Source organism: Mastigoproctus giganteus, chromosome 11 (assembly GCF_048544385.1).
Source record: "Mastigoproctus giganteus isolate SK-2022 chromosome 11, ASM4854438v1, whole genome shotgun sequence".
Lineage (NCBI taxonomy): Eukaryota > Metazoa > Arthropoda > Arachnida > Uropygi > Thelyphonidae > Mastigoproctus > Mastigoproctus giganteus.
In genome coordinates, this window is record NC_143585.1 from 40,950,984 (window position 1) to 40,962,129 (window position 11,146).

The window sequence follows — 11,146 nt, forward strand, 5'->3', positions numbered from 1 at the left end:
CCCTTATTTCACCCATCCAATCGCTCCAAATGTTTGTCAAGTTCTGCCTTGAATCTATTTAAGCTATCAACTACTACAACAACAGATGGAAGTTTGTTCCAGCAATCAACCACCCGCTGGCTAAAGGAAAACTTCCGCACATCTATCCTACAACCGTCTTTCCTCAATTTGAATTTATGCCCTCTCAGTCGATTAATCTGAGCAAGAGGAAGAATCTCACCAGCATTGAGCTTGCTCAAACCATTCAAAGCCTTATACGCCTTGATCAGATCACCACACAGGTGCCTAGTTTCCAGACACTGTAATTTGCAAAACTTAGTACTTTCTTTGTGAGAGCAACCCTTAGTTCCATTCACTAATCTTGTTGCCCTTCTCTGTACTCGTTCCAACAGCTCTACATCCTTCTTAAAATGAGGCCTCCAGACCTGTATATAGTACTCAAGGTGTGGCCTGATCATCGCCTTATACAAGGGGATACTCACCTCCTTATTCCTGCTAGAAAAATTCCTGTATATCATTGACAAGACACCACGAGCTACTCTTGTAGACCGTCTTCACTGCTCAGAAAACTTCATATGTGCCTGCACAATTACCCCCAGGTCCTATTCATTCTCTACCACTGTCAGTGTGGTACCACAGAGTTGATACGTTACTCTGAGATTACTGCTTCCCATATGTAGTACTTTACATTTGTTAATGTTAAACTTCATTTGCCACCTCTCAGCCCATCTGCTCAACCTTTCCAGATCCTGTTGCAGCAGCATAGTGTCAGTAGTGTCCTTGACAACCCTGCCAACCTTCGTATGGTCTGCAAACTTGGACATTAAGCCTGATATACCATCATCAATATCATTTATAAATACAGAAAACAACAATGGGCCCAACACTGAACCCTGAGGAATTCCACTAATAACATTAGTCCGCGAAGAGCAGTATCCATTGATTACCACTCTCTGTCTTCTCCCACTCAACCATCCCTTTATCCATAGCAGCAATTTGCCTTCAGTGCCACGCTGCTCCAATTTGTGCAGCAGTCTTCCATATGCAACAGTATCAAAGGCTTTTCTAAGATCCAATATATGATAACAAAGTTATTCTTTGCATCCAGTTCCTTCGTGACTACATCATAGTATCCAATCAAATTAGTCAGACAAGACTTTCTCTTAACAAACCCATGCTGTGTCCAAGCTATAACTGAAGTCTTGTCTAGATGATCCTGCAATGCTTCTTTAACCAGTGCCTCCATTAATTTCCCTGGAACAGAAGTTAAACTAACAGGTCTGTAATTACCTGTCTCCCTTTGATCCTCCTTTGTGGATTGGGGTCACATTTGCACATCTCCAGTCCATGGATACCTCCCCTGAATCCAGGAAGCTCTCATAATTATCGCTAAGGGTTTGCTTACTTCCTTTGCCGCCTCCTTTAACATAACTGGATAGATTCCATCCACCCCAGGTGCCTTTCTTGTGTTTATCTTCAACAATTTCTCCTCCACTTTACTCTCATTTATTACAAGGTTATCTAGCTTACCGCCAGAGTTGAATACACCTCTGGCATTCCCTTCCCTGAATAACTCCTCATGTGTGATGTAGATGCGAAATATTCATTCAGTTTGTTAGCTACCTGAACAGGCTCATCAACAGTTGAACCATCGATATCAAGCGGACCAATCTGATTCATCCCCTTCTAGAGTTTTCATAAGTAAAGAACTCCTTACAGTTTTTCTTTGCATCCTTTTGCCAAATATTTCTTGTAATTTGCCTTCGCCTGCCTAACCTCCTTTGTAACTTTGTTACAGACCAGCTTATATCTATCATAGGCTTCTGTGTCACATGTTAATTTATATGTATCCCATGCATTTTTCTTCTTCATCACATGTCTTAATTAGTTCATTTGACATCCATTTAGGCCCAAATCTTGAACAATATTTCTTTGTTGGTATGAAAAGCCTAGTGGCTTCCAAGATTAATTCTTTGAATCTGTGACTACCACCGTAGTCACCTTTACCAAAGCAAAAACCCTTCCCTTTACCCTTGATGGTAGTTACCTCTTTGAGTAAATCCCACTTTGGCAAGAGAATTATCAAGAGAATTATTGTTGCCTCCCGAACATGCTGGTGTAGAAAACAATCATCCAATAAATCCACAAAAGCCTTGCTAGTGTGTGAGTGACCAACCCACAAATTCCAGTCAATATCTGAGAAATTAAAATCCTCCATTATAAGACCCTCTAATTTACTGGCCTACTCTATTTCTCAGGCGCCTCTGTAGCCAGGTGGGAAGGAGCAGCAGTGCGTAGCACATGCTTCTTGATTAGACCGGAGTTCGAGCCCGTCGCCACCAAATACGGAGGATGCGGAAAGGTCAGAGAATGACCACCACATATCCCGGAGCAATATGGCCTTAGTTGCTAATGCTCCTAAAAAAAAAAAAAAAAAAAAACCAAACTATTTTTCTGCACAACTTTCCAGATATTGACTGGAACTTGTGTTTGGTCACTCGCACGCTAGCAAAACTTTTGTGGATTTATTGGAGGATTGTTTTCTACAGCAACATTTTCGAGGCAACCAGAGGAAGTAATATTCTTGATCTGATTATCAGTAGTTATTATTCATGCATTAAGAATTTGCAAGTAAAGTAATCACTAGGTACAGTGATCACAGTGTATTGATGTGGGATTTACTTAAAGATGTAACTACCATCAAGGGTAAATGGAAGGGTTTTTGTTTTTGTAAAGATGACTACTGTGGTCTCAGTTTTTAAATTCTGTACAGTGGGACCAACTGATGATGTTACCAATGGTGAATTCTAAATGGGAAGCCTTCAGGGACTTAATCTTGAAGACTACTAGGCTTTTCATGCCAACTAAGAAATACTGTTCAAAGTTCAGGCCTAAATAGATGTCAGATGAATTAATGAGGCTCGTGGCAGAGAAGAAAAATGCAAGGGATGCATATAAATTATCAGGTGACACAGAAGCCGATGGCAGATATAAGCAAGTGTGTAATCAAGTCGCAAAGGAGGTTAGGCAGGCGAAGGCAGATTATGAGAAATCTTTGGCCAAGGAAGTAAAGAAAAACAGCAAACAGTTTTCTTATGTAAACTCTAGACGGAAGGGGATGAATCAGATTGGTCCACTTAACATAGATGATTCAACTATTGATGATCATGCCAAGTAGCTGATAAACTGAATGAGTATTTTGCATCTACATTCACACATGAGTTATTCAAGGAGGGGAATGCCATATGTTTATCAAACTCTAATAGGCAGCTATGTGATTTTGTGATAACTGAAAGCAAAGTGGAGGAGAAATTGTTGAAGTTAAATATAAAAAAGCCACCTCGGGTGGGTGGAATCTATCTAGTTATATTGAAAGAAGCAGCGAGGAAAGTTACTTTCATAGCAGGAACAACTCAAAGGGTAATAAAATCCACTAGATCAAGATACAAAGAATTGGAAGAGATGGGACATCTGTTGTGTGTTTGGATAGAAGATAATTGTCAGAGCATCCTTAGATTCAGCGGATGTGCAAATGTATCCCCAATTCACAAAGGCAGGTTGAAAAGGTGAGACATAATTATAGACCTATTAGTTTAACTTCTGTTCTGGGGCCACTGGTTAAAGAGGATCACCTAGACAAGACTGCAGTAATAGTTCAGACACAGCATGGGTTTGTTTAGCTTGTCTGACTAATTTGATCGGATCCTTTGATGTGGTCACAAAGGAACTGGATGCAAAAAAATAAATTTGATATCATATACTTGGATTTTAGGAAAGCTTTTGATACTGTTGCACATGGAAGACTGCTGTTCAAATTGGAGCGGTATGGCATTAAGGGCAAGTTGCTGCAATGGGTAAAGGAATGGTTGAGTAGGAGACGACAGAGAATGATAATAAATGGACACTGCTCTACGTGGACTAATGTTATTAGTGGAGTCCCCCAGGGTTCGGTGCTGGGCCCATTGTTCTTTTGTGTATTTATCAATGAAGGTATATCAGGCTTAATGTCGAAGTTTGCAGGTGAAACAAAGGTTGGCAGGGTTGTTAATGACAGTAAAGACAGTATGCTACTGCAACAGGATCTAGAAAAGTTAGGCAGATGGGCTGAGACGTGGCAACTGAAGTTCAACATTGACAAATGCAAAGTACTGCATATGGGTAGCAGTAACCCAAGAGAAACGTACCAACTGTGTGGTACTACACTCAGGGAGGTGGAGAATGAAAACGACCTGGGGGTAATTGTGCAGTCAGATATGAAGGTGTATAAGGCCTTGAATGGTTTGAGTAGGCTCAATGCTGATGGGATACTTCTGCTTGCTCAGACTAAGAACCTGAGAGGGCATAGATTCAAATTGAGGAAAGACAGTTGTAGAATAGATGTGCGGAAGTTTGCCTTTAGCTAGCGGGTAGTTGATTGGTGGAACAGAAGTCTGTTGTTGTGGAAGTTGATAGTTTAAAAAAATTTAAGGCTGAAGTAGACAAACATTTGGAGTGACCGGATGGGTGAAAGGTTTTTTTTTTTTTCGCTGATGCTGTCTTGCATCTTGCACCATATGCCTCAACTAATGCTAACAAGTTAAAACTGCGGCGTAGTGTGTTTTTTCATGTCCAGTGGTTTTAATAGTTAATAGATTTTTGTCCTTAGGTTTTTTTGGATGGCACATCAAAAGTCAACGGAATTTCATTCATATTCTCAATTTGGCTAAGTTCGTAGTTGCTTCATTTTCTAGCATTAAGGGCAAATTTATTGAAATCTAATATTTTTTATTCGTACTTAGTAGGCATTCTAATTCTTGTGCTTAAACTTAACCCGTTTCTTTTCATGAAGCGATAACACCAAGATTCAGTTCCTTTAAAGTCATGTATCCTAATATCAGATGCTTGTTTCTGTGCTTCTACTATTATCATTTTAGTACTCACTGGCAATACCCACATCTCTAAGTTCCATTATCCAATGACACAAATTTTCTTCCAAATTTGGCCAAGTAGGTGGAATTTTACGAAGGTTGTGCTTTGTTTTATCAACTTCTTGTAATAAAACTTCCTGCTTCCTCCATTGACAAATCATCTTCTCAGTAGGCAGTGGTCCGAAATTTTTTTCTGCTGCTCTGTTCCCATGATCTTTGGCATATTGTACTACTTTTAGCTTAACTTCAATAGTATAATTTTGCCTTCTTGATGTGCCTGCCATTGATTAGGACTTAAATGTATAACTTGGAATTCACTTGTTACTCCAACAACAGCCTAGTAATTACTGAAAAGTGTACTAATGTATAGTAGTTAACTCTCGGTTTTGCGCATGTGTTGTTTTGCCACTTTCGTCTTCTAAGATGCAGGGTGATTTTTTAAGGTGTTTATAAGGGAAAAAGTGCATTTTATAAGCCGACAAATGCTATAAATAATTTGAACGATCACACATGGTGACTGCACAACTTGATATCCTATGTGCAAGGGCTGAGAGGACACTGGTCATTAACCCTTCCAGTGGGGGTAGCTTGGGGGATTTTTGATATAGTGTTTTCTCCACCTGTGGAACTTTGGTTGGGCAGATTGTTGATTCAGTACTCACCATATTCAGCCAAGCCATGTGAAGTCGGATTCAATTACTATGTCACATTTTCTGTTCCAGACAGGGCAGATCAAAACCTTGAGACAGCTTGATCACAATTAAGTCAACACTCACTCAGTTGCAGTACATTCTCACCAAATTGCTTAAATCCTAGACTTGCAGAAAGTAAAACCCACAAGATGTTTTAAGCTAAATGGAGGAACCTAGTACCAATGCAAGAGCAATAGGTGGAGAAATTCAATGTTCCAGTCAAGTCCAAGTCCTCATGAGACAGTTGAGGAGACATGCCACAAGTCAGCTGTCCTCCACCACATAGTTGTAAGTGGAGGGAACTTGTTAATCCATTCATGATTATTGCTAAAATATATATATATATATATATATAGTTTACTAGAGAGTCATAGTCTTCCCTGTCAATTCCATTCATTGGTTATTAGGATCAGTGGGAGGGACCATGATTAAGTGGGTCTGGCCATAAAAGTATAAAGACAACAAAGTTGAAATTTATATCATTTAATAAACAAATTCTTATAATGTGTGTATGTTATTTTGTGTACCCATCTTGTTCATCAATAATTTTTGATGGTTCTTTCCTACTCAGGTATGTGCTGCAATAAAAGGATGGACCCTGCCATCCTTTGAAGCTAGTCTGTCACCAGTGCCAAGGCTGGCCATTTGTGCATGTGTTGGTTTGTGTGATATGTTTAGTTGTTGAGTGGCCAGCATCTGGTGATTTAGCTTCCTTGCACTGTATGGCTAATAATAATAATAACAGCATCTTGTTTGTATACTCTCCCCATTTTTTTGTGAATCTGGACAGCTGAGTTTCCTCATGACGAAAAGGAACTGTATCAATGACCCTTGGTGGAACCAGATATCAATTTGACTGTTCATAACTTCATATGGGGCACCTCCGTAGCTAGGTGGGCAGGAGCAACAGTGTGTAGCACACGCTTCTTGATTAGACTGGAGTTCGAGCCCGTCACCACCAAATATGGAGGATGCGGAAAGATGAGGGAATGACCACCGCATATTCCTGGAGCAATATGGCCTTAGTTGCTAATGCTCCTAAAAACCAAACAGCAAACAAACATAACTTCATATCTGTAATAGACAAACTTTTATTTTAGCATGTTTATGTCTAAACATCTATACTAGCAGTATATAAAACTTCACGATGCTAACTCAATTACGGAAAAATTGATTATCTGAGAGGCATAACTTATGGACTCACCCTTGTGCAAGTGGAACATATAATCTCACATTGTATGTAGCAATGAGTGGACTAGGTCTGCTTAGTCATGCATCAATCTTGTATTGTGGAGGCATTTCACCATGTTATTGTACTACTCCAGTGTAAAAGTATATTGCTTTTTAATTAAAGTGTATGCCATTATCCATACCCAGGTTTCAACTCTTCTTAAGGTCTCATTATTGGGTATGTAGTCACTGTGTATATATAATAATGCTTTATAACTTAGCATGAGACATTTGCACTAAATTTACTTATCTGGTTAGTTAACCATATGCAACTAATGTGGATCTGGCAGATAAAATCAAATCCTCATATTTACCTTCGATCACCAATATTCTCAACTGATTATGTAGTGTTTCTCTGCTTTAATTCTGATATACTACAAATTACAAGAAATCAGTTATTTTATTTTTATTTATTTTTTGTTTAACAGGCTCCAGGAAAGCAGAGACATCTCTTTTTCTTATAGGCAATCTCCATTCTTGTGTGGGGGGTCTGTGAGATGCCAGTGATAACTGTCTAATTTTACTGTAGAGTTTTGGTTTCACCAGCTAAACACAAGCAGGTGACAAAAAAAAAAAAAAAAAAAAAAAACTGACATTCACATTGCATCTGCCAGATCCCATGTAAGTGGCTGTTTCAGTTTTGATGAGTGACTTTGAAAAAGTAAAAAAAAAAAAAAAAAAAAAATTACAAAATATACAAACTTTTATGATTATTGGTTTTTCTTGTTTATTTTTGTTTTCAATTCAGTAATAAAGCTAAAAACTTAACTTTTTATAATAAAAGAAAAGGCTTTTCTTTTATGCCACACAAGTATGTTTGTTCGATTTAGGGACACAGTGAAGGGTTGAACAAGATTTTCCTTTTACAAAATTGCTGTATTCCTCCCCTCTGCAAATACCATTTCTGTCTCTAGATAACCCTGTATTGCAATCACCTATAGAGCTTTCCTTATAGGCTGACAGTATACTGGAACTTCAATTCCAGGGACTCACCTCATTCCAAGTGTAATAAAGCCCTTGTGTGCAAACTTCTCCCCCACTTCCCTCAAAATGTCTGAGTACATGCAGCCTACCTCAGAGCCCTTAACTGCCTTTAGGCCTTAATATTTTTCTAATAAATCCTAATAAATAATCCTTTATAATATTCATTTTGCTGATTTCTGCAAAGAAACATTGTTTAATGGATGTATTATCTCACATCCATTAAACAAGGGGTCCAATATTACTTTCCCTATTCTTTGTATTACATATATGTAAATAGAGGTGTTTTACATATATGTAAAACACCTCTTCTTTCTTTTCCCTCACTTAGCCAGTGATTTCTCATATTAGCCAGTTCTGTGGTATCTTTTTTGACCGTTGGCATTTGTGGAAAGCAGAAGTATCTTGGTGGTGCTCTTCATAGTGATTATAGACAATTAGAGATCAGAGGGGATTAGTGGAGTAGAGTAAGATTACAGAGGTTTGAATATTGCTTTTAAATAATTTATTTAGTGTATTGTAAAGTTTAGTGTGATAAAATATATTTTTTTTTCCTGTAATAGTTTGATTTTATAATATAAATATAATATTTTGAAAGTTACTTTCATTGATAATTAGTATATTTTACAATGGTTGTTATAAGATCTGCCTTGAACACTTCGTCAGAGGATATCATGAGTCATACAGAAATAGCTGACGGTGATTTTCGGGTGAGTCATTTATCATTTGTAGAACCTGCAGCAAGTATTCTAAGGTTGACCTAGTAGCTAATCATAGCTCACTTGGTGATTCTTTTCTTTGTCACCATTGTACAGAGTGTACCAATCTTAAGTTAAAATTATTATTATTAGCCACATGGTACAAGGAAGCCTGAGGCTTATGCTGCACCAACCAAAAAAAAAAAAAAAAAAACTCCCGAGTTACCCTGAGAGAGAGAGAGAAGTAGAAAGGAATCACCAAGAAAGAGAAGAATGATGATATCCAGCTCAGGAGCCTGGGTTTGCCAAGCCCATACTCACCAGATGTGAGCCCCCGGAGTTAAATTGGTGCATTGCTAGAACAATTTGAGTCACTGAAAAACCGGGTGCTTGCCCTTGAGAATAATGTAACTGGGAACTTGTCAAGGACTCAAGACTAGTAACCTACCAAGTGATGCACTCCCGATTCGGGCAACAGAACAGAATAACCAAGTGCAAACTACTCTGGTTCAAAAGGACTTAGTTCTATTAGGAGTTCTTAGTTCCACTGTCAGGGAAATATTTTTTGTAATAAGGACAGGTGGAGTAGAACCAAAATTTGTCTGCCATGAGCAACAATTAATGGTCACCAACAAATTGTCAGATTTTAGGGGGCTAAATAGAATGTTATTATTTATGTGGGGACTAATGATATTAAGCACACAAAATGTGACGATTTGTTAGACTAATATAGGACCATTTTGAAGAAATGCCGCGAATTAGATCACAATACCTACATGTCTGCAATTCTGCCCAGACACGACAGGAGGGATTATATGGTGAAAGCCTTGTGAATTAACCCAAGGCTTTTGGGGGGAAATTTTTATCAGCTTGGCCCCACACTTGCAGGTAGAAAGAATCTTTTGTAGAGATGGGATGCATTTAAACAAAAGTGGTGCAAGAGTTTTTCCCAGTATTACTGAGCATACCGGAAAGGTTCAGGGAAACTGCTAGTTTGGGGGGGGGGGACAAGGTAACCCTTGCACATGCGTCATGAGTTCTTGTTTGTTACCGCAACAGAACATATTAGCAAGATGTTCTGAAGGCAGAAATATGTCAAATGAGTGGGTAGCTAATGCCAGGGAAGTGAGCTTAAATAACTTTAAGGGGTGTCTCAGGATAATTAACTATACAAGAACATCAAGTCTTAATTGATTATACAGTAATTACATTTAAGATTCCCTTAATGCTAAAGGCCACAGCCTATCCATGGATATCAACTGCAATATTCTATTAACTGGATCAGAATTATATACAATAAGTTGGTATAGAGAGAAAAAAAAAAAAACCACACGCATATTTTCTTTTATTATTTTTTTCTTTCCTTTTCTTACCACATTCACTTTTTTTTTCTCCTCTTTTTCCCGAACTTTCAGTTTGGCCACTAGGCCCCAACTAAGAATTTACCTGAATACTTCATATCTGTAGATCTTAATCAGGTGGGTTCCTGTCCCTTCTAATGAGGTGGTGGGGTCCACTGCTATTAAAGTATTCAGTCTTCTAAATACTTCGCTAACAAAGTCATTAAAATATGCAAGTAGATGACGATCTGTGAACAGAACCCAGAGTTGCGCTTTCTCTGAAGTCCCAACTGATATTTCCAATTTAGGTCTAATTTTTTTTTTTTATGTGAACCCCAAACACGAGAGGTATTAGAACCTAGTACTTAGTACCGTGCTTGGGTCTAATATCCAAATAGCAATGACAATCCAGCATAACATGATCAGATGTTTCCGGTTTGCCACAAACACATGACCCCTACTCACGTAATCTTAACAATGACAATTTATGTGCCAATCCGTGTCCAGTAATTATGGGGGCATGAAAACCAAATTGAACCCATGGTTTTAACTTTGGATTTATAATTTTATTATTCAGGAAAAAGATAAAGGTCTCATGGCCTTTCTCTGCATTTTCCCAATCATCTTGCCACATGTCCATTATTTGCAAAAGAATTCTTTTTATCAGATTTTAAATCAACTTCAGAGTAACTCATATTTTCCTCTGGGCAAGATGTTATCATCCAGAATAGTCCTAATATTGTTTTGTATAATATAATAAACCAGCCAACAAGACCCTGTACTGAACAGGAAGCCTTCCAGAGATTATCTGTAAGGCTTCAGAGGAGACAGTTCGGCATGCACGTGTCAATCCGAGAAGAGTGAATCTCTATTTCTGTATGATAACATTTTTAATTCTATGAACCCAAGCTCCAGAGGCATAGGTCACGATTGGGAGGAACAAACGGTCATATAATAAATTTAAAGATTGTCCTTTGATTCCCCAATCGGTCCTATCTTCCGAAGCTTGGCATATAATGTTTGAATCTTGGCATGCTCGGTAAAAAAGAGACTCTCCTCAAAGTATAAACCTAAATACCTCGAGACTAACATACCGAACTGCATTCCCATAAAGCCTAACAGTAGGGACATGATTTATGCTAAGGTGCTCCTTCAGAAGCATCTGAACAGCTTTTTTTTTTCCCTTGGAAATTTGAAACATAATTTTGACACCAATTTTCTAACTTGCCAAAAACTTCTGCTTTCAATCAAAGAACAGGAATTTCCCTGTACTAACACAGCTAAATCATCAGCATACA